General features: G+C 40.2%; 1 protein-coding gene and 1 long non-coding RNA gene across 7 annotated transcripts in view; one reads left to right on the top strand and one right to left on the bottom strand.

Annotated features, from left to right (window-relative positions):
• NSMCE2 (NSE2 (MMS21) homolog, SMC5-SMC6 complex SUMO ligase) overlaps positions 1-21,409 on the bottom strand; it is a 131,826-nt gene that overhangs the window by 82,570 nt on the left and 27,847 nt on the right. The window lies entirely within an intron of this gene.
• Positions 11,406-14,334, top strand: LOC113968128. The gene is made up of 3 exons (XR_003534381.1): positions 11,406-11,950; positions 12,412-12,522; positions 14,148-14,334. It is a non-coding gene; the product is annotated as an uncharacterized LOC113968128 (long non-coding RNA).

Below are 21,409 nucleotides of genomic sequence, written 5' to 3'. Positions count from 1 at the left end.
CTACACGTCTTCAAAATGTGACAGCAAGGTAAGAAGAAACAGGAAAAATGAGAGTCCTCAACTGCAATTACAAGACTGAAGGAGACAGTTCTACCTGAGAGTCTGCATGGCAATAGGAAACACAGAAGCGTGAACCAGAACAATTCCTAAATGGAGTAGTCTTCACATATACTGTTGAAACACTGTTTGTAAAAGAAAAATAAATCAAAAAGCTTAGTCTTAAATTTAAATACACTTAATATTGATTTGAGTGAAAAGAAAAGGTATTAAAAGTAGAAATCTGATTTGTCTCTCTAAGAACTTACACAGGAAGCCAAACCAACATGAGTTAGGATATAAAGCTGGAAAAAAATCAGTGCATTATTTTTGATACACAGTATCAAAAACATTCTCATTATGCTGGCTGACGATCCTAGAAATTTTATGTTGTCTGTGATTGAAAACTGTCATTAACTGTAAGATTTAAAATCATAAAAAGAAGTAATTTTCTTCTAATCATTCTATGCCTGCAAGTATTTCCTTTCTGTTTTTTATAAACTCAATAGATAAATTTTTTTCTTATTCCTCAGTTTCTGCAACGCTATAACATTTGTCTCCCCAAATTCTTTCAGGCTGCTAGCATAAACCCTATGCCAGCCAACTCTTTTGATCACACCTCCCCTGCCATTCGAACTTCTCCCTACATCTTCCTGAATTTCACAGAATCACAGAATATGCTGAGTTGGAAGGGACCCACAAGGATCATCGAGTCGAATTCTTATATTTAGGTTTTGAACTCGTCCTTCCTCTTTCTCATATTACTTTGCTTTCCCTTTTTTAGCTTCTCTTGAAGCTCATCTCATCACCATTCATCACAATTTTTTAGTACTGCACTTTCCTTATAACTATCAAACTCGCTTTCCTTCATTTCTCTGACTCACTGTATATCACATGCTAAACTGATTCCTCTCTTATTACTAGCCCTAATTATGGGATGCCTCCATTCTTCCTTTTATATATTACATTCTCACCAAACAACTGCTGAGTCACTGGCAAAGGATTTAGGGAGCAGATGCAGACGCAACTGCCTCCTCTCCATGCAGGGGTCAGCAGTCTCACAGGAACAGCAGGTTACACTGACCTCTTCACGCGGTCTTATAGTGCTTTCTCTCCCAAGTGCACCCTCTGGTACCCAGGAATATATTTCCCTGAGACTGCTACTGCTGCACAGTTTCCTCACTGTCAGTGACCTCCTTATGGTCACCTCATAAAGTGAAAATACATCATCGGAAGTGGAACAGTGTAACTCACTGTAAGTAACTAAACATTGTAATTGCATCTAACACTTCACCAGGGATCTATGAGTACCTGTGACAGCAAAATATTTGACTTGATTCTACTCTGTAGTTATTCACAATCAGATGAAACTTCAGCTACATCCCAGCTGATCACTTTCTATTTTGGCCAGTTCCTGTAGTTTAACTATTATCAATTTCCATAATAGAATTATTAAGGCTGGAAAAGACCTCCAAGATCATCGACTCCAACCTTTGACTGAACACCACCTTGTCAACTAAACCATAGCACTAAGTGCAACATCCAGTCGTTTCTTGAACACTTCCAGGGACGGTGATTCCATCACTTCCCTGGGCAGTCCATTCCAATGTTTATCCACCCCTTCAGTGAAGAAAATATAGGACAGTTAATATATGACCTTGTTTGTCAAGCTCATGACAGAATCCGGTGACAAGCAATGAGGGATCTCATCTTGTTATATAAAATACTACATGCAAAAGAACCCAAGAAGAACAGGACAAACAACTCCCTGAGGAAGTTATGGATTACAATCAGTAAACAACTGGATCATTAACTAGTCAAACATTTCACTGTTCACATGACAGAATAAGACATGCCTACTGCAAAGTTGGGTAACAAATCTGGAAAAAAAAGAACACCCAACTCACTGGTAGAATAAAAAAACCCTCTTCTGCAGAGTCACTAACTCTAAATGGAATAATTAAAACTCCCACTTCAGAAGCTGCCACTTTGAAGTGGAACTGCAGATCTCTATTTGCATATTAGGAACGCTTGTGTCGATTTCCATGCTCCATCTGGGCAAGAGATTGCAGATGAGGATGACAAGGCCCTGAATTAGGACAAATCAAATGGATGCGGACTCATGAAATCCTGTAGAGATAATTATCAGTTTCTCAAGATGATGCTAATTAGTATATTAGCATGGTTTCTTCCTTTAGCAGTAAATATATTTTAAATACATTTTAACATGTATTATGCCTTTATGTCTGCTATTTAATATGTCAGCCCTGCTAAAATCCTTTGCATCTCTGTTTGGTCTGTTGGCAGCATTGTAACTCCCTACTTTGTTGCAGACAACTAGATGCACAAAAATAATAAATAAAATAATAAAATAATAAAAAATAAACTTGCAGTAAAGATGCAGATTGTTGCACTGAAGCTTTAGAGATCCTGCTACCTAATGCAATCCCTTCCACTTTGTATAAAATGGATGGAGAAAGCCATTGTCAAAAAACAGGAATCACAGAAGCAAGCTACCAAAGCCAGAATGACTAAGAGACAGGGAGTTCTATTCCTCTAATGGCAATGGGTGCCTTCTCCACAAACCCTTTCCTTGAGTCTGTTGCTTAAGCCAGGCAAATCCTTCCTCATAAACAATGGTAAGAGAAATCCACATACTATCAGATTTAATATCTCAGTGGTTAAAACAGTCATCAGTAAGGTGAGTGACCCGTTTTCAAATCTCTGCTCATCCCATATTAGTTGTCCTAGCCCATAGGCTATTTGGTATTCAGGGGTAAGACATCTTGATCTCTCCTGTTTGAAGTTGTTCCACTTTGTATAACTAATTAAAAGATAATTGCAGCAAGTACTTGAACCTGACTCTCCCACATCCCAGATTATTGCCTAACCATTCAGCTGTGAATTCAGTTTCTCATTTTGTTTCTGCAAGATTCTTACATCATGTAAGCACTTTTGAAAATCCTGTTCTCAGTATTTTACATACAAATATTTACAGAGCAGAAAGTCACATTCATTTCAGAATTACCACTACAAGTATCTCCCATTCTTCTCCTATATAGTACCAGCTCTCCTGCTCAGTGGTGAAAGCTAGGTGGTTTTTTGTTTGGTGGTGGAGGGCGTTCTTTTTCAAACCCCTTCTCACAATACAACCCCTTTGTGCAAATTACTAACCCAGCTTTCTCTGTGGTTCTTAGTTTAGATTCCTTGCTTGAAGAAGGCAAGAGAGAAGCCTCAAGCATTATTCACAGATAGCAGAATAAAGGGATACTGGTCTTCCACAATGATTGATGATCACTCTTTAGATTCTAAAAATATGCTATGTGCTTCAGCAAGGACATGATGAACAGCTCTCTGCCCTGAAGAGCTCACAAAGTAAACCATGGACCTGGCACACAAGCAGAGACACAGTATCAACCCCCTATGTGGAGAAACACAGACTACAAATCCAGGATAATGATGCACAAGTGAAAGCTTGTAAGGTCTTTCAAAGTAAGGAGAGCCTGGTAAAACAGGCATTTGTTCAAGGACTATAAGGGCATTGTGAGCTGATAAGAGAAAGATAGCAAACTAGGGAAGAAGTAGTTCAAGAAGTAGTGCATACAACAAAGTAATTTAAGGAAGGCTGTTCAACCAGTCTACACAAGCAATAAATGTTTACATTTACTTTACAGTTATCCCAGTATAAAACTTGCAAATCCTTTTATTTCAGCTTACATGTCCTATAGGAGAATTTAACAAAATAAAACAAAAAAAAACAAAACAAGGGAAAAATCCTACTAAAAAAAACCCACAAAAACCCACAAGAAAAGCAAGGATGCAGAGAACACTGATATAACTATTTTAGTTCTGTTAGTGGCAAAACCTTTCCCATAAACAAAGCCTGAATTTCAAAATGTGAAGTAACTGCAGTCTGAGACGAGGGAAAATTTTACACATGTTGGGTGAACAGTGGCTTAGGAAAAACTAAGAGTGCAACAACAGTATTGTGAAATGTTAAATGCAACAACATTACACAGCAAGCAGAGGAAGAACTGATTTGAAAAAAATAACGCAAAATTTTGGCTGTGCAAAAACATACTGGCTCATTTATGGTTTCCCAAAAGGTTTTTGCGATACAGCATCCTGTGAGTTTTCAGCTCACAGGAGTTCTTCCCCATTGCAGAGGCTTGTGGTGATAGAATACAGGCACAAACCAACATTAAGAACAAAAGGTTAGTCTTTTACAATATTTAATTTCTGCAGAGATTCAAACATTTAAATATGTCATTACAAAACAAAATGACTCAGTACAGATGTAATTCAGATATACCAAAATGCATTAGTCATTCAATAAAAGAGGCACTGAGGATTTACTAAAAATACTTTACAGAACAAAATAACAACATATATTTACTTTACTGAATGGTTGTTGTGGAAAGCACATAAAACCAAATCCTGTATAAATCACCCTAATTTGGCTTCTCTGAAACTAGGACTGCTAATTCTAGACCTGAAGCAGCATGGCTAACTCACACCCATTTTCCAACCCCTGTTTTGAACAGCAGAGCAAGAGGAAGCAGTGTGTGATGTCATCCCAAGGCAAGCAAACTGGGCAGGAATTAACCAGCAGCATAAGGAGCTCCCTGCCAGGTGGGAGTCTCACTAGGGGCAGCGTCAACTTCCATCAGCTTCCTACTCATCCAGAGAGAGGACAGTGTTCCTTAGGGAACACCAGCAACAAGGAGCTCTGCCATCAGGGCACAAAACCAGAAGCAAAGCAGTGAATACGGCAGATAGATTGCAGGGAGCATAAAGAAATCCCAGAAATGTCACCAACAGGAGCTGCTCTCAAACGGTGATGAACACAGCACAGGTCACCAATGGTCACCAGTGCAGCTTTCCTGGTTCTTTGGCAACCTCAGCCTCCACGGAAGTGCTGAGGGTACATTCTGCCATCTGAAGCTTGGACTGCTCAGCTGCCCAGTGCTCCTCCCTGGTACAGGCAGCTGTGGAGTCACTGCTGTGCTCAGTGAGGAGCAGCCAAAAGAGGCCACTGGGCTTCACTGCATCAGGGGTGCTGCAAAGGAGACCAGTAGGATCTAGGCGAGCTGGCAGGGAAGATGATCAGCCTGGTTGAACAGAGAGTTTTGGCTGGAACTCAGGAAAAAAAAAAAAAGGAGAGTTTATGACCTTTGGAAGGAGGGACAGGAAACTCAGGACTACAAGGATATTGTGAGGTTATGCAGGGAGTAAATTAGAAGGGCCACAGCCCAACTAGAACTTAATCTGTCTACTACCATAAAAGACATTAAAAATGTCTCTATAAATACATTAGCAGCAAAAGAAGGGCAAAGGAGAACCTCCATCTGTTACTAGATGCGGGGAGAAACATAAAGACAAAAGATAAGGAAAGGCAGAGGTATTTAATACCTTCTTTGCCTCAGTCTTTAATAGTAAGACCAGCTATCCTCAGGATACCCAACCCCCTCAGCTGGAACACAGGGACAGGACAGGGAGAAGAACAAAACCCCTGCAATCCAAGGGGAAATGGTCAGTGACCTGCAACAGCCCTTAGATACACACAAGTCCTTGAGGCTGGATGAGATCCACCCATGGGTACTGGGGGAGCTGGTGGAAGAGCTCACCAAGTGACTCTTCATCATTTAGCAGCAGTCCTGGCTCACTGGAGAGGTCTCAATAAACTGGAAGTTAGCAAATGTGACACCCATCCACAAGCAGGGCTGGAACGAGGATCTAGGGAGCTACAGGCTAGTCAACCTAACTTCGGTGCCTGGGAAGGTTATGGAGCAGATCATCTTGAGTGCCATCATGCAGCACATGCAGGACAACCAGGGGATCAGGTCTAGCATGGGTTTATGAAAGGCAGGTCGTGCTTGACCAACCTGCTCTCCTTCTATGACAAGGTGACCCACTTAGTGGATGAGGGAAAGGCTGTGGATGGTGTCTGCCTAGATATTAGTAAAGCCTTTGGCACTGTCTCCCGCAGCATCCTCCTGAAGACTCCATTGGCTGTTGATGGCTTGGATGGGCACATAGTTCACTGGGTAAAAAACTGGCTGGATAGTCTGGCCCAGAGAGTGGTGGTGAGTAGAGTTAAATCCAGCTGGTGCCTGGTCACATGTGATGTTCCCCAGGGCTCAGTAATGGAGGCACCTTTATCAACGATCTGGATGAGGGGATTGAGGGCACCCTCAGTCAGGTTGCAGATGAAACTAAGTTGGTTGGAAGTGTTGATATTGAGGTGCTGGAGTATGTCCAGAGAAGGGCAATAAAGCTGGTGGAGCTGGGGTTGTGTAGCCTGGAGAAAAATAGGCTTAGGACAGACCTTATCACTCTCTACAACTACTTGAAAGGAAGCTGTAGTGAGGTGGGGGTTGGTCTCCTCCCAAGTAGTAAGCAATGGGACCAGAGGAAATGGCCTCACGTTGCTCCAGGGGAGGTTTAGATTGGATATTGCAAAAAAATTTCTTCACCAAAAGTGTTATCAAGCATTGCAACAGGCTGCCCAGGGAAGTGGTTGAGTCACCATCCCTGGAGGGATTTAAAAGATGTGTAGAAGTGGCACTCAGGGACATGGATTAGTGGTGGTATTGTGTTTGTGTTTGGACTCCATGCTCTTAAAGGGGTTTTCCAGCCTTAATGATCCTATGATTCTATCCTGTGGTTCTAAGAAGAAAGGTATGACTGAAGGACCAGGAAGCCTGTGACTTCAGGTAACAGGAATACAGTTCTGTTTCCTTTTCCAGCTGTGCCTAGGTAACAGTTTCATCAACAGTAGGGAGTGTTTGGGGATAAGATTCTGAGTGAGTATCTCAAGTCTTTGGATTAGCACCAGTACTAAAGGAAGCATTGGTGTTAGCAGCTGATGATGCTCCCCATGTGAAACAAGACTCCATCCCAATTATCCATGCGAGTCTCTTGCTTGTCCAGAACCCAGGCCATTGATGTTGCAGACAAATTACCAACACCTACACAGCCTTCTGAATTCTACCTCTTGCTGCTATCCCTTGTAGGACAGAAGTAACACAGCCAAGGGAAACCTTGAGCAGATCAAATGGAACAGAATGCTCAGAGCAAACATGAGAAGGCAGAAATCCCAGTGGCACTCTCTTGAACCCTTGTAGTCAATGGAGAGGCCTGGCTGGCAGATGTAACCAGCAGACTGATGCCTGTCGGCGCAGCTGCTGTCAAGAGCAAGACTTCGTTTTCTTTGATTACAATGCCTCATTCAACAAAGATGGACTGCTATGAACACATGGAAGTCAAAACCATGACAAAAACAGCTCTGCAAAGAGACTCGCTATTCTAGTGAGGATGGATTTAAACTAAATTCAATGAGGAACAGGGCCTTGGCCCAGAGGTAAAGAAAGATAGGAGAAAGTTTGTGTAAGGAAAGGCCAAAAGGGAAAGTTACACATTTCCACTTGGAGGGAGGGCACACACAGCTTAACCTGAGTGTCTGGGTACTAAGACACAGAGCTTGGCCAGAAAACAAGAACTGGAAGTCTGTGGACAGTCAGAGTGTTCTGATGCCATCAGGATCACAAAGATTAAATGGGATAGCATCCATGACTGGAACAGTGTTATGAAGGATGTTCAAGAAGAACAAGCAATGGAGAAGAATGGCAGCTGCATTTTCATATAAGGCATCTCCTTGCCTATGCAGAGGTCCAGTGTGAAACCAGAGATGTGTCTGACAGGAGACTTCTGGTCAAAAGCAAAAGCAACATGGGCCATGCAGCAGTGTGGGCCTGTTACACACCACCTGCTCAAGGGGACAAAGTGGATAGTGCTGTACACAAACAACTACCAAAAACAACCCGATCACCAGACTTGGTCCTCACTAGGGCACCATGGCATTGTGAAAGCAATCCAAGATATTTCCAGACCGCATTGATAATAACTTTTAAATGCTAGAGAGACCAAGCAAAGGAAATACTCTATGTGACCTCTGTACACAAACATGGAAGAACAAGCAGCAAATGTGGTCACAGATAGTAGGTTGGGAGAAGTGACCACAAGCAGATTGTATTCACAATCCAGAAGGACACTGGGAAGCTAAGCACAAGAAATAGGACTAAGGATTTTATGTAAGTGGACTTGGGGTTATACAGGAGATAGCTCAGCAGAATCTCCTGGGATGTTGAAGGAAAAGGTGTCAGTCTAGCTAGTAAATTTTTGTGGGAAACTTATTGACAGCTCAGGAACTAATAATAATCCTATTGTACAAGAAGACTGGCATTTCAGTAGAAGACTCACTGACTAAGCAAGGAGGTTCTTAATGAACTGTAATACAAAAAGACAGCATAGAGAAAACAAAAAAAGGAGTACAAAAGCACTACTTTGGCACTTAGGAACAACACTGGGAAAACCAAAGTGCATTTAGAATTAAAACAAGTGGGAATATAAATAGCAGCAAGACAGAATTGTTCAGAGGAAATTTGGGGATGTTACTGAATGGGGAAGACAACCTAGTGGTTGTGCAGATGGAAAAGGCTGAAGCATTGAATACATTTTTGCCTCAATCTTCAAAAGAGGCAAAGATTACTCCTAGATTTCCAGGTGTACCAGTATGGTTTGAGAAGGAACAGGTTAATGACAAGAAGTTAAGAATGAATTAGAGCAACTGATATATCCAAATCTATGAGGACAGAGAAGATTAATGTGAAAGCACTGAAAGAGTTGGCTTATGTGACTTCAATAGATCTGCCTGCCATCTCCGAAAAAAACACATGATCATTGAGGCAGACCCCTGAAAACTGGAAAAAGGCTAGCACTGTGTCTGTCTTTAGAAAAGGCATGAGAAAGGTGACTACAGGCTGCTTAGCCTCACCCCAGCCCCTGTAAGGATTTCATACCACATCCGTGTGGAATCCACCTCCAAACATGCAGAGAACAAAAAGGTAATCAGCCACAATCAGCATGGACTCACAAAGGGCAGTTAATGCTTGATCAAACTGATTGTCTTATATAAGGGATAAACTGACCTGAAATGCAGATGTGGGGAACGTGGTGGATGTAATCAAATGGTCTGGTGGATAGACTGAAAATTACCAGTAAGCCAGACTCAGAGGGTAAGAATCACAGTAAACACCAGATTGCTCTCCAGTTGGCAGCTAGTACCAAGCACAGTATTGTAGTAGTGAACAGTAGAGCTGAGCATGCTCAATATTCTCACCAAAGACCTGGATGATGAAACCTGATGCACTCTCAGCAATATTCTAGACATAACTAACCCAGTGGCATTTGACACAATAAGCAGTAGAGCTTTAACCAAGAAGGACCTTGAGGAAGTTCAGAACTGGAAATGTCAAGTTCAAGAACAAGAATTCTACGGCTTTTCTAGGGGCAGGATAACCGTGTGCATCAGTGCATGCTAGGAACTGACTTTAGTAGTTCCTTGTAGCAGGCCTGCTGAAAAGGACAGAGAGGTTTTAGTAGATGCCAAGCGAAATTTCAGGCAACGTTTTCATTGCTAATGAGCAAATTGGATAGTGGCTACATTAGGAGCAGTGTGGCCAGCAGGACAACGAAGTTACTCTTCCCCTATATGAAGCATTGATTAGGCAATAGCTGAAATACTGCATCCCATATCGAACTCCCAGTTCAAGAGGCACCTGGAGAAACCAGAATCTGGGGAGGGGCCAGGGGCCATGGTACAACAGAAGTTGTACCAGCTGGGTTTCTTTTAGATGCATAAACAGGAGGCTAATAGAGGCAAAAACTACTTGGAAGAAGAGTTACAAAAACGGTGGAGCCAAGCTTTCCTCAACTAATGAAAGCACATGTAAAATCATGAGTTTTTACCTGGCAGCGCTGTTAATTCTTTTTTTAAAAATAAGACATGCTTTGTTGCCTCTTATCCAGTATCTCCTGTAATACCAGCCCAAAAACTTAGTTGACCATGTATATATTCCCACTGGACCACACTGCTAATGGGGATGTAAAAGGCATTTTTATGTTCACCAATCCAGGAATCTCAAAGACTGATCTTAAAACTTTTAGATTCTGATCTCTTAAAATAAGTAAAAACCCTACATTGTACGGTACCTAACTATCCAGGGAAACATTTCATCCCATTTGGTGTGCTTGAGATCAGAGCAGGTACTTAAGTTGAAATTTCATCAAATTTTTAAGAAGGGGACCCAGCAGATACTCACCTAGAAGTGTAGTTCACCTCCTCCCATCAATATTACAAGCAAGATTTGTTATTTAGAATTAGTTATTAAGTTTTTCTTGGGCATTAAGGGAGAAAACTGGGTGCAAGACAAGGATCTAGCTGAAGATTCCTCCCTTCTTTGGTCCAAGTGGGTGTAGCTCTGCTAACTTCAAACTGGATTTTATCTGCTAGTACCTAATTATTAAATGGTCTATGTGGTTTTATATTATATGGATTTGAAGTCAGCTTTCAGATTAAGAATTTTTCAATTATGTAACAATGCCCAGAGCAGGAGCTGTTATTTATTTTTTAAATCATCAAATATATGAGTAAGAACACAGAGATAAATTATTAGATACCTTGAAGACTTTCCAAGTATTAAAATTATGGTGGTGAAAGGTAGTTTAGGATAGAACAATGTTCCAAAATACGTTTGAAACAGAATATAAATGTGATTTATCTAAAGCTATATAGCCAGTCAATACAAACTTCGGGATGCAGTCATGCTTGTGAACTCTGTATTTTCTATGCAGTTTGTTTTCTGCTGCATAAAGATATGGTACGTTAGACCAAAGACCCATCCAGTGTATTCTCCTCTCTTTAACAGTGGCAGAAGCAAAAAGCTGGAGTAGAAGAACACCAAACAGAAAGGCCTTTTGCTGTTTCCCACCATATATTTTGCTAACAACTAGCAACTTGCAGTTTAGGGATTTACCAAGACAGTGATTGTATTTAAATCTTTGCATCTAACAGCTGTCAAGGATTTTTTCTTCCATTAATTTGTCTAGTAGCTGTTTGAACCAATTAATGCTTCCGGAGTCCATAACATCCTGTGGCACTGAATTCCACAATGTAACTATTCACTGTGTAAAAAGTTATTTCCTTTTATTGCTTTAAAACCCGCTGCTGCACAATTTCATTAAATGGCTCTTTATGTGACACACTGTGAACAAACACTTCTGTTCCATCCATGTCTACACACTGCTGTAATAGTCATCCCTTATCTGAATCAACTGACAGCTTCTCCTTGAGCAAAAGTAAAGCCACACCTGTGGTCCTCTATAGGTGCTTTTTGCTTTAGGTGGATTTTCTGCTTACCATAAAACACTCTCTTTTTATTAAAAATTTAACAGGCAAATAAGTGCTAAAAAGAATCAGTATAAGGAGTGAATAATATAAGGAGTTTTGTGGGGTTTGGAAATGGCCAAGCGTAAACCCACATTGAGCTGTAATAACCATTACAACTACAGTGAGCTGTGCTGGGTGTATAAACCTGATTGATGGGATTTGTCTGACATTTGTTTATAAACCTGACTGATGAAGGTGGCCAGGCATCTTCAAACCTAACCAATAGATTAAGGAGGATGACTTGCTAAACTCAGGTTTAATTAGCTCATAAAGGGTTAGCAGAGACACATCGTGTCATAACTGATGGGGCAGCTCTGTGCGGATCCAACTGATGAGCCAGATTCTCCTGAGACATTGTTCAACAGGATTTCCACTGTTGTGTCAGATTTCATCTGCCAAGAGATACGATACACAGCTGTCAGCAAGAGAAAATGCAACACCACTAAGTCTTCTCCAAGAGCATGTGACCAACTAACAACAGCCAACGCTGGGTTTGGCCAAAAGAAGACAAAAAATGGATTCTAAAGTCTAATCAGGATGTAAGAGGGGAAACAAAGGGAAAGGCAGAGGAGCTGCCCACCAAACTGAACATAAGCAAAAGCAACATGACTCCACAGAGTAGAGGTGGTGATTAGGGCTGTGGAATTTAAGGAATAGCAGTGGGGAAAGGTGGGGTTGTTTTGTGAGGATTAAGGGCATACAGTGGGATTGTTAATAGCTACTTCTTGAAACATCCTGTTTCAAGAGACTGTTCTGCTGAACTGGACCAAACTGCCTCCAGTGCAGCCCAGCTTTTACCTGTATCCCTTCATCACCTCCAACTAAGGATAAAAATATCCATGGAGAAACATTCCATCTACAGCCTACACTTTGTATTACAACAATTATCACACCCCACAAAACCACACCCCGTAAGTTTTCCCTACCAGAGTTGCCATCTTCCCAGCAATTCTTGTAAACTCTCCATTGCATCCAAGCCCACCTCCTCCTCACACAACAGACTGCTGGGGAAAAAATAGCATCATAACATCTTTGAACAGTGGATGAGTATCTAGTTGAATAAACACAGTGAATTGTTCACACAGAAGCACTGGCAACGCAATGAGGCCCCAATATTTGAAGAGTTCCAGAAGAGTTAGAGTAGCAACATCATTGAGCTTTAAAATTCTACAAACACAGAGAAATTAATCAGTGTGGTATGTGTGAGTACACGTTAATGTGGGAACTTTACATTTTATAGGCAAGTTTTGAGTGCATCTGATGTACACATTTTCTTAAGTCTTTTATAGTATTTTTCATTCACTGTCTGTGTTAACGCACAAGTCTAAGGATAAAAGAAATACTTCAGCTGGTTAAATCAGCTTGCTCAGGCTATGCACTTAGCTCAGTTAAATAAGATGAGAGCCCAGAAATTACTTAAACTTGCCAACCCTTATTATCAAGCACAGTGTTTGTAACTCACGGTAGGTTATCAACAATGGGGCCATGTTTGGGAGATACTATGACATCTGGTATTGATTTCTGGCAGGATTGAGGTATTTTTTGAAACCTCTTCCTCAAGTTGGAAAGATAATAAAATGCATACATACTACTGGGCAGATTTTTTTAAAATTTTAACAGGCATTAGAACAGGCAGAGTTACATACAGCAGCACAGACACAAAGAAGTCATGCTGCTGCTTTTAAATCAAAGCACTGCCTCCCATCAACAGGAGCAAAGTAAAAAGGTGAGAAAGAAAAACAACACTTGCAACACAGGTTGAGTGCATGCGTTAAAAATCACAAGAAACTCATTATTTAATTTAATGAAAAAATGTCAAAAAGTTGCTTTTAACTCCCAACATCGAAAAGTAAAGCAAAGAAATGTTCCACAAACACTCAGTTCTTTCCATGTTAACAAAAGCCTTAAATACGCAGTTCTGTAAAAGTGAAGACGTTCAGAAGAAACCATACTAAGAAGTCATAAGAATTTGGTACATTCTGAACTACATGCAACATGTTGCATGCACACTCCTGCTTACACCCGGTATAGAACAGCTGAACAAGAAAAAGTCCCAAATAAAATAATTTATGAGGAAGCTAGGAATGAAAGTAACAACCTCTACCAATTCCTTCTTGACTGAAATTCTTTTAACAAGAACAAATTCATGGCAGTAGCAGCTACAAAAAAAGCATGATCTAGCTAATGCTGCAAGCAACATTTTATCTGTAATTCATTAGAAAGCTGTTAAGAATTTTGCAGAGGGAAAATCTATGTCACTGAGTATTTTTATTGATAAGATCAGTTTAAAAACATACTAGGCAAAAAAGTAAATGTTTTTAAATGAGTGGCCTAACATTTAAAATTTTAGAGAAGGAAAATTATAATATCCAACATACACATATAATTTCTGGAAACAATTACAGTAATTAAAACAACACTCAACATTTGGAGGGAGACATTTTATGGAAGGCATTCCAGAAACTGCCTCCCCAAAGACACTGATCAACTTGGGTGTGTTCAATTAACAGGAGAAATTAATTTCAAGTGAAAACCCCTGCTGCTGAGAATCATCCAGCATTTAGCATTCACTCTCCACCCCCTGGCTCCAGCATTTAAATTCTTAAACTGTCAGCAGGATCTTGCTAGATGAGATGGTTAATTTGAAAGACTATTTTCACTACTGAGCAACTGAAACTACAACTCCAATGTTTCCAATAACAAATTTCATCAACCAAGAAATAATCCATGATTTGACATTAAGATGGCTTTTTCATCTGTCTATTTTACCTCAACACCTACCAGTTTCATTACAGTTCATAATTTTATCTTCTTTCTCTAGGCTAAGCTAAACCAGACAGAGTTAACTCACATTGACTCTGAAATGCAGACATTGCCTAGAAAAGTAGGTATCCAAATCACAGAGACTTTCAGTTGCTCTCTGTTGTGACCTTCTGGAATTTCTGAAACAGTTCAGACTGCCAACTACAATTCTTAAATCCTTAAAATAAAATCATTAAAAAGCTGAATTCAGTTTTTTTTCAGTTTGACACCTTCAAGTGGAAAAAAAATAAATCTCTTTACAGACAGGTACAGGATGCTGTCCACATGACTGAGATTGTGGTTGGACTAGACAGTAAATTCAGTTTCAGTGTGTCTCATATGAGATCAAAACCACCCCAGCTGCATGACGCACTGATTAAGTGCAGCCCACTCTGCCAATTCTAATTTTGCACAGAGTTATGCTCCATCAGGTAGTGTCTGCCCTTCTGCAGCCAGCAAACAGCCAGCATAAACACAGTATCATGTGATCTGCCTTATTTGCTGAGAATGTGCGACCAGGTGATTTGGTACTGCACAAAAGTGATATTAACAAACACAGGACCATAGCCCAAGGCATGGAGGGAAACAATTTGTCAAGGTGAACCACACAAGCTGATGGTAACCCTGAAAATAGTATCCAGTCCTCATTAATCGCAGCCTAGTTTGCTACCTACTGGGCAGCACTGCTGCCCAACATAACAAAAAGAGTTTTCAAATTACAATGTGGTTCTTAGCATTTCTTTGGCACATTTGTTCTTAATACTATCCCTGCTACCACTAGTTCCATGCCATGGTCCTAGGTCCAGAACATTTCTTTTCACCCAAATCCTCGCTGCTAACCAGCTGTGGTCCCTGTTGCCCTACTCCTACCCACACAAACCAAGGGCCATTTCAGCAACTACTCTGTTGACACTGCAAATATTTAGGAAAATGTTTAGCTTGACCAATGTAAGTGACCCCAGTGAAGTCAAACAAACCTATGTTTGTATGCAAGAGTTTCCAGGGTTTAGTCTCCAAAAAGCAGGACACATTTTTATACTTGCTAGGAGACATCCAAGAAACACTACTGAGGATGTGCTATATAACCCACATAAAATAAAACACTACTCCTACTTCTTTATATGCTGCTCACTAAAAAAATAATTTAATTGCAGCTCATCAAATGTAGACTCTAACATATTATTGTAGCGAACTATACAAATAGATCACCAATTCTGGGAAAATAAAAAAGCGGCTTCCATCAAATGCTTAGTCTGACACATACAGAGAAAGACACAAAAAAGTAAATATTATAAAGTAAATATTAGAAATGTGTTGAAATGCATCCTTGTCCCAGTTCCTGCAGGAAGCAGAGTACCTGCCCACAACAGTGCAATATATTTTGAATTACTGTTTGGAGATGGCAGTAGGATAGAGCAAGCAATACACTATTGGTTAGAAATTATATCAAAGAAATTGTACCGAAGAAACTTTAAAATGTTAAAGAACTCCATAGCTAGTAAATGCCAGAAATAAGTTTGCCTGTAAAAGTTTTAGTAAGCCCTATGGCATTATATAAATATGCAGAGGCAAAACTATAGAGTCATATATTATTTTTCTCTACTATTCTACCTGAGCCATTATAAGGACTTGACCCAATGTCCACATTTGGCTTATTCTGTAAGATGAATTATCAGTCTGAAGTAGCTTCATTAGTAGATAGCAAGTAAACAAGCAGTAAAGAGTAATTCCAATTAGCATTCAAGGTACCAAAATAACACCGAGACACCCATTATTAACAAAAACTGTAAAGATGAAGCAAGTTCTCCAGAAATCTTTTTACTATTTGATAGGAGAGAAGACACTGGCACAGGTACAACATCTTTCACCAGGGGATTGACTTGTTACCTTTGATGGAGCACTTCAGCAAACTCTAAGTGAATTTCAAGATAGAATCACCTGCTTTTACAATCATAGAGTCAAAATAAATGCAAAGACTACAAGAGCTCTTCTGTTCTCCCTACCAGCCCAAGAAAAGATATATCCATTCCACTAAACCCATATTTCTGGTAGCAGACTTCACAAAGATCTTCATGGGCCATTTCTAAGTAGCAGAGGACTCTTTTTGATAAAAAGAAGCTCTCAAAATTTTCACGGTTAGCAGACAAGATTTCAGAATCAGGAAACACTGATACACTGCACCTGTCAGAGGAAATGCTCTGAACTCAGCTGGAACAGTAAAGGTCACAGCTGCAGACATGGATGTCATCAGTGGATTTTGCCCTAAAACGTGCTGTCATGACAGTGCAGCAAGCAGAAAAAGACGAGCAAAGTGCTTATCAAGAAAACATCAGCACCAAACAAGGCTGTTTGTTCCATGAAACTAGAAAGTTTCATGTTAAAAACTGTTACACTGAGAACACTGTAATGGGTATCACAGTGCCAGTCACCGGCAGAGAGTCCTGAATCAGCAAAAACACATGAATCCCTTGGGATTCATAGTCTTCCTGGTACTTAGCCCTACAGAAAACTAAGGGACGATCTGATTTTGAAGCCCAGCTCTGTCTCTAGCAGGCAGTGGCGGTCACTGATGACACTGCTGGCACCTGCCACACACCCTGGACATTAGTTCTGCTGCCAGAGCTGTGCCACCAAGGATGGGTGCTGGCTGGCTGGAAACATCCTCTCCTTGACCTTGCTATTCCTTCAAAACCCACACTGCAGGTGGAGCTACCACTACAGAAAGTGTTTCAATGGTTTAGGTTTCTTTCTCAAAAGAGAGAACTTGGATACATTGGCAGAACCTTCTCCAACAGCACTCCTGGCCTACACAGCTACACTGGCAAAGATGTGTAACAAAGATGTTATCTTTAAGTCCCTTTCATTTTTATGAGGTGAAGAAAGACCATCCAAGTAACTACAGCATTATACTATGTTTTAAGTGAAGAAACTAGAATTCTGCTAAATAGTTTGCAAGTCAAGCATAGACCATGGACTGGACTATACAGCAAGTTTTTTTACTTTTCTGCAGTTGCTCCTTAGAATCACTCACAAGCTGCACACTTGGAATGAATATGACCTGTATCACTGAAGGGAGTCATTCCTCTGCAGGATTAAAACCTACAGACTTGGCCACGAAGATAACAGACCCCAATACTAAGTAATCTGCTCTAAATTACTGACACAGTGAACAAACACCTCCTCCTATTCCATGTCCAATGAACCTACTGGTTTAAAGAGAACTATTATCAAAAATACAAAACAAATCTAAGAGTAGTTCCTGTATATCCTGTAGAGACAAAACTACCCTTGTACAAGGAACGTGGTGCACTCCTCATCTTTGCCAAAGGAAGACTGAACACTTGACAAGGTATGAAGTCACACAGGCATGAATGACCAACACATCCAGACTTCAAACCCTCTCAAGACATACACTTACATCATTTGTGTGTCTTTTTACAGATAAAACCTAAGAAAGAACATGTTTAATTTCATTTCCTGTGTTCAAACTTTAATTAACTTAGATTTAAATTGCTATTATGATTGCTTAAATCAGTTTCCATGCAGGACAGTCAGAAAACAAAGATGTTGGCAGCCACTGAGATGGTGGTAGAAATTACTCACCTAGAACAATGTGGGAAGGCTGTAGCAGAAATAGGGATAAAACTGATGAAACTTCTAATATCTTTTCTTCAGCTCAACACCATCTCATTCCTAGCACTCTTTCAACCAGTCTCTCCCCATCTGTCTACATGACCTCATGACTTCCCAACCCCATGTCTTTTACATTTTTGTCTGTCTCTTCCCACTCTCAGTGCTCCCTTAACATGGCTCTTAATTTTTTCCTGAAACATGTCTCCTATGTGTTTCTTCCACCTCACTCAGGTTTGGATTTTATCGTCCCTTGCAGTGTTCAGGCTTAGCAAAAGGCAGACACAATTCCAAGTGAGCCGAAGTGATGTTTGGCAAAGCAGTAACTTACAAAAGGAAGCATTAAGTAAACTTTGCCAGAGATGCCTCTACTACATTCAACACTTTGCTCTCACCTGCAAAAATACAAAATAGCCCAGGTTCTCTTTCCCTGAAGGAGAAGAGGGGTGGGAATAATGCAACATTAGAAAGTTGTTTTCATCTCTCTTGTTCTCTAGATTGATCTACAATGCATTGCAATTAATTTTATCTAGGGAAGATAAAAGATGAAGTCCCCAGATGAAGTCTGGGGACTTCAGAAAATTTACCCCAGTTTTTACAGTCCCAAAGAAGCCAAATGCTTGAAAAGCCAAGTGAGTGATCAGAGTCCACCACCAACACCCCTGCTAATCCAGAGAGCAGAGGGACTGAGAGAACAGGCACAACTGTTGAAATTAAATACCAGGAGAAGTTAAAAATTCACTGAAGTACAGGAAAAATAAAAGAACTTATAAAAGATGAGGGAACAGCCAAACTTGCAGGAACCAACAGCCATGACTCAAGAAGCAAGAACAGGAGGACACAATAAATCAAACTACAGAGCCAAGAACAACTTCCCCTTCCTCACAGAGCATGCATGGTAAAACTAGTGTGCACTGTATCTTTATGTGGAGACGAGAGAATGCAAAGCCAAAGACTACAGATTTAGGCTGTTACATATACAGGAAATGCCATTTTTTTACTGTTCAAAGTGTATGAAAATAAGCACCTGGCCCACTGAAGGTGGGCTACCTTCATGAATTCAGCACCCGGCACCTCTCTCTCCACAGATACAAAATAAAATCAAGTATCTCGACTCTGTGTGTGCATCACGTTCCTGCACACTGGGTGAAAGAATCCATATTTGGGACAACACAATATGCTGGCATTCTGGCCACTTGATAGCTCTTCTATAGCAGGGAACACTTGCACTGCCTGTCAGCCTGGGTCCCAATCATTTGTGTCCACCTCAGGAGTATAAAGTCTGCAAGGGACACTGCAGTTCCATCAGTCTTTTGTTGTTACACTAAAAGCAAGAGTGCTGTCTGCACTTTGCATGGTAAGGACCTGAATATTGGTTAATTTATTTTAAAAATACCCATTAAAAATGAAAAAAGAAGCAGCAGCAGAAGTCCAGTCATTACACAGGTACAAGAAAATCCAGTGGCACAGGGAGTTTCCACAGAAAAAGGATTTCCCACAGCCTATTGTTGGAAACACTGTGACTCAAGTGCTCATTTCTTGCTCAACAGGCTGCTGATTCAACCAGAAGAGGATGCTGGTATGTCTCACCTTCTGCATTCCACCTACTGCAGCCGAAATCAACAAAAAAACTGGCTTTGAGAAAACATGTGACTATATCTCATGCTAGTTTCTAGCTATTAACATGATATACTTTCATTGTACAATATCATGTATTTGTCAATGCCATTTAAAGGTATATATAATAAAATAATAAATTAGGAGTTTTAACTGTTGCTGTCTCCTTATCTTGCTAAATTCCAGTTGGACATTTCACTACAAGCAGGTGGTTAGAAGGTGAAACACAGAGTACAATATGCTTTCAGATTCACTGCTGTATGAAGAAACTACTGACCAGAAAAATTGTCAACATACAAACTTACAAAATAATCAGATAAAAAGTGTTTTGCAGCTGGAGACAAATCCTGTTAACACTGTGTATGAAGAACAGTCTCTTGTGAAAATTAATGACCTGATGCAACTCCCCAGAGAAAGCCCTCAGGTAAGGAATTCAGATGGAACCAGGGAGCAAGCCAGTGGAGGCTATTTTAAACTCAAGCCTTTCTACAGCTATTTCCAGGTGCAGCCCTAAATTCAGCAACAGTATCTGTTTCCCAGAAGCAGATTTTAAGCTGTCTCTGACAGGTAACTGGAGATAGGCAGTGTGGTTCCAGAGGCATGGCATGCAGCTAGCCGCCAAAATAAAGCATGAGCTGTTATTTTTCAGAGAACAGACTGTAACTCTGTTCTACTGCAGTAGTTATATACATTTCCTTCTCATACTCAGAAAGGTTCAGGATGTTGGCAGGGGAAAGTAGAGAAAACTCCCTAGAGCGAGGTAGGAAGCAGAGACAGGAGAAGTGTGGCTAGAGGCTAAGAGATTAGCCATTACCAAATTTATAATCCATGTAGACGCTAGAACGTGTTAAATATCTTGGAACAGCATTTTTAAAACCTTAGGACTGAAAGAACAGTGAACAAGCTCGTTTTAGCAACACAAATGAGTTCCATTAGGGAAAAAAGGGGAAAAAATACAAACCAACATTTCCAGGACTTTCTATTTTTTGCACACCAGCAGGGATATGCACACAACAGATACTGCTGAATGCAATCCCAAAAATCACAAATGTATCACTGCCCTCCCTAAAAACTCACAAAAGTATCTTCACTTCAGTCAAGCAGTTAAACCTCTGCTTAACTTAAAAGATCATGAGTGAATGCATCTGAAGTAAATAGGATTTGGGTGCTTTGCTGGTGAAGGCACAGGCTTACTCTTTATATTCCTAAAGATGAAAAAAAGTGTTTTGCTGATAGATGGAAATAGTGAAAAAAGATAAAAAGTCATTCTTGAAAATTACTTGAAATTCCTATCATAACAGTAACACATCATTAATTAATAGCTTAAAATCAAAATATAAACCAGCTATGTTTCACTCAAGTCTGGATATACACCATTAATCTCTAATGATGAGAACTATGTTATGATTTACTAGGAAAGCTTTAAAAATCATGAATATTCCAAATAAAAGGAAAAAGTCCTGAACCATCCAACATAAACTAGGAGGTCTGCAATTATGATGACATCTGAGATGAAATGTATATTTAAAGACTGCATACAGTGCCTGTATTTACTGCTGTCCAACACCTGCTGATGTGGACATAGTTTTCAACTCCTTTTAAATATGTATATTTAATTTTTGAAAGAAGATTTTTCAGTCAAGCATCTAACTCAGGATGATTTAAAAAGAAATATTAAAGGAAAACCTTGCTACAAAAGAAAAAGCATCTCATAATAGAACTAGTGGAAAATGTATTGCTTTGCTCTCCTGTTATTGCTTTTAAAAGAGCGAAAAGCAATAGCAAGATAACAACAGGGCAGATTTAATTGAAAAGCTCTACCACCTTCAAGTTTTGAAACAGACTTCCCATCTTGAAGGGAAACCAGGGATGCGGTTTTGCCTTTTCTAGAGAAATCCATACAAAATCAAGAAGTCAATTTGCAGACACACACTAGAATAGGTTACTTAGGAAGTTGAGTTCTCCAGGTATTATGTGGCCTGAAATGAAGGGATTAAGTCCAGCCTGCCCTGGGACTGCCTCTTTCCTCCCTGG

This window comes from Neopelma chrysocephalum, unplaced genomic scaffold (assembly GCF_003984885.1).
Source record: "Neopelma chrysocephalum unplaced genomic scaffold, ASM398488v2 Primary Assembly neopelma1_66, whole genome shotgun sequence".
NCBI classification, from domain to species: domain Eukaryota; kingdom Metazoa; phylum Chordata; class Aves; order Passeriformes; family Pipridae; genus Neopelma; species Neopelma chrysocephalum.
Note: the sequence above shows the minus strand (reverse complement) of the source record. Positions and strands in the feature narration are given on the sequence as shown.